The sequence below is a fragment of the Lepisosteus oculatus genome, unplaced genomic scaffold (genome assembly GCF_040954835.1).
Source record: "Lepisosteus oculatus isolate fLepOcu1 unplaced genomic scaffold, fLepOcu1.hap2 HAP2_SCAFFOLD_37, whole genome shotgun sequence".
NCBI classification, from domain to species: domain Eukaryota; kingdom Metazoa; phylum Chordata; class Actinopteri; order Semionotiformes; family Lepisosteidae; genus Lepisosteus; species Lepisosteus oculatus.
The window spans coordinates 2,077,371-2,081,190 of NW_027167902.1; positions in this window are offsets into that span (position 1 = coordinate 2,077,371).

Sequence of the window (3,820 nt, forward strand, 5' to 3'; positions counted from 1 at the left end):
ACGATTGGCGGTTTAACCTTCTTCTTATGGATGTATGTCTCCAGTTCTGTTCCCTTGGCCCTGTGCTTGAAAGAGTCAAAAACCTTCCTCTTTGAATTCTGAAGCTTCTTGCAGATCTTGCTGTGTTTCTCCAGCCTCTCTACAGCAAACTTCCCGTGACACAGTTCACAGGGCACCAGCTGAGGGTTTCCACTCTGGCTATTCTCATATGGAAATTGCTCAGCGGTAGGGCACATCAGACTTGTAGGGGACAAATATCTGTTTTCCACTGACAGAGTTTGTTCATCCAGACATGTGGTGTTATTTCTGAAGTGGCCCTGCGCGGCCTGTGCCGCTGACACGTCGCTTTCAGGGAGCCTTGCTTTCTTGAGATACTTTCTCCTTCCACAGGGGACGTCTTCTAGCCCACGGCTGCAAGGGCTCACTTGACGTCTCTCCTGATGGGAAAGCGCAGAGGGAAAGTGCGATTCTGCGCATCCGCCATCTTCCATTGGAGAACCATAATCAAGGTTGTCTCCTCTGATAGGAAGGGCTTTCCTTGGAGTGAAGGCTTTTTGCTTCTCCATTCTGCAGGTCAGAAGAGGCACGGCCTTAGAGCGGTGGTTGGCCCATGGTCCTCTGGGGCAAAGCTCGCTCTGCCTCGCCTCTATTTTCCCTTCCGGCCACCTCTCTGGAGTCTTCCATCTCTCTCGGAACCATCCTCAGCTCCTCCTGAGCTCTGAAGAGCTTCGCCTGCATCATGGCCTCCTTCTGGCGAATCTCGTCCTTCATCATGGCCTCCTTCCGGCGCATCTCATCCTGCAGGCTGGCCTCCCTCCGGCGATGCTCCTCCTTCAGCGCGGCCTCTGCCTCGGCCACTTTTCGTAGCTCCTCTTGCAACTGAATGTGCTCCTTCCCATTGGCATGAGAAGGGCATTGCCCTGGAGGGGTCGCCACCATGGGGAGGACAGTCCTGTCCTTAGGTTTGCGTACTCTTGAGCCCCTCCTGCCCGGCCTCTCGCAGGGCCTCTCATGACCATCCTGAGGCGGGGTGGGGGCAAACAAGGAATCACTCTGTGCGTCCGGGCGGTCCACAGCCCGAACCTCACCAGGGCCGGAGACTTTCCTGTTACCCGTAGGCTTCAGGGGGTAAGACCGATCATACCCCACAATGTTCTTCTCGGGGCCCTGTTGGGCTTGGAAGCGATAACTGTTCCCCATCTTCTTCTCCGCAGCGTATTTGACATATTGGAAACATTTTCTCATCTTCTGTAGAGCTGCCTCCTGCCGCCGATTGTACATGGCGATCATTTTTTTCTCCTTTTCCTGCATCAGTTTCTCTTGGAAGGTGTCCTTCAGAAGCTGTATCTTGGGAGGCGGGCAGTACGTGGAGATCAGATCCTGTTGCCTTAAGGGCGCGGGTCGATTCGAGTCTGTGTCCTTCGGGGAGGGGGACAGAGCACCAGGCTTAGGACTGGGCTCCATTGGCAAATGAGATATGAGCTTTGTTTCCCAGGTATCTGGAAAAGGCAAAAATGGCAAATAAATGATATCCTGCACAGTCTAGTATGGTCTAATAGAAAAGAATAAAAAAAAACAATTCAGGAAATACACAACTTTTTAATATTAAACCTAATGGTGTTGAATGCTGAATGCTGACTCAGTAGGAGACAGATCCTAAACATAAACATTATAATAAACATTTGTTTCCCAAATAACATTCTCAATGTTCAGAATGCTTAAAGTCATGAGCTTTTTTAAAAATGTTTAACTGAAACCTGGAAATGTGCTATTTCATTTCAAAGCTTGTATTATATCTATGATATAAATGTTTTTTTATATAAAATTAACCCATTATGCAACAGGGGTTTGAGCAAAAGTCACTGTGAATAAGGGAATTGATCAATATTAATTAGCCGTTTCACTACATTATAGATAGCTGAAGGATTATGATACAGTATATCGATTTCGCTACAAATTGACAAGCATATTTGATGACACTTACCAAACAAGTTTTAAACAGCGGAGAAATAGTTCACCACGACGATAGCAATGCAATGTTTGACTGCATCTCCCTATGTGATATATCTGTATTTGGGTATATACAGATCACGTAATTCAGGGAGCACTGTTACGTCAGGTCACCAACCATTATTACGACGCTCATATGTCATAGAGCTCCTTAGGATGTTTGTATAATCTTTATCCAAATTTTCATATGGCCGCAGTTACGGCGTTTATTTTACAGTTAATGTAACAGGGTGTCATTATATTTTTCTGTCTTTATGGTGGCAGACCACTTAAATAAATCTGAGTAGGCGGTTTCTACAAGTGGGTCAGATACAATATTAAATATACAGTAAAAGCTCACACCTATTCATACCCTTTATGTACTGTATATCTACAATTACGTATACTACGTATACAGTTATCGTATACTATAATACGATAACTACCATTACAAAATGTCTCCCTTTTGATTTGAAGTGGTTCTTTTAAATAAGTAAATTGCAATCACTTAGCCTACATCTGAGCTCCTAATTCATCGCGACGACGGACTGAGACTCCAGTCGGATTTGTGAGAAGGGGTGTGCCTGTTTTAAAACCGATTCATACGTCTTAAACACATGGACATAGATAGCAGTCTGTGTTATATAATTTATCTTTTTATTTTATTTAAATTTAAGTATCACATACACATTTTCAAAGTAACTGTACCCCTTTTAATTATGATCCCCATCGCTCACAGCTCCGAAGGTGAGACGAGGGCTACTTCAGATGGGATTTCCAATATTTCTCTCTTAGCTTGTATACCGGTGGAAAGGAGAGGGGTCTTAAAACGTGTTGATAGTAAGATTGGGATGTATTTGCAGTCTAGATATAGTTTTTTTAATGTTCGGAGCCGCCACAGATTCATTTTCTTACGACTGCTTTTCTGGATGACAATGACAATGCAAACGATGGTGTTAAGGCGAGGCTGTGCCTTAAGGCTCCTCTGCTTACAATGTTCAGCGCGTAAATCGCAAACGAGCGCCTTCCCTTACGATGAAAATGCAGAAAATAAGACCACGAGATTTAAACCTACGGCTTACAAATTTATGCGTAAACACTAAAACCGTATCTTTAGCAAAACTGGCGAGACAATGTGTTTTATCATTTAAAAAAGTACTGGAAAATAATTAAAGGTTATCACGATAAACAGAGGTTACTGATCTACTACTGTACGCTGTGACCAAAAATGAGAGTCCCCCGATCCTCGCAGCCTTCATGCTTTGGTCTTGGCCTGGCCGTTTTTTTTAAGATAATGGGGTCAAGTTAAGAAATTATGCAAGTTTCTAATCAAATCCAAGGGCGCCCCGATCTCCTAAACATCTTTAGAAGGCCGACGGACCACACTGCACGGTCCGGGTCCGGGCCCTGACCCGGTTCTGGATAATGCCAGCTTAAAGTGAAAAATTCTACTGTACATATTATGTTTCTTATTATGGTATATATGTATAATGTGGCGCGACCGCTTCACGAAGCTAGAAAGAAAGTTATCCGCCATTTTTATTTTACCTGCAATTGAATTTGCCATTAAAATCACGATTAATACCGCAGCTGCTAAATTACTTACCTAAAAGCGTTCAGATACAAAAGCACTTGAGCTGTAATGTTTATATACTGTTGGCCCGATGACCTACTTCAAGAAGAATTGTTACATAGACCGCCAAGGACTGTCATCACACTTTACGTCATAAAGCGCTTTAAAACTTTAGACAAGTTCAACACCTCATATTTTGTACTGTTTATCATGGTAAAAGCAACTCAAAGCAATTCTAAAAATGATCGAAAGGTAAAA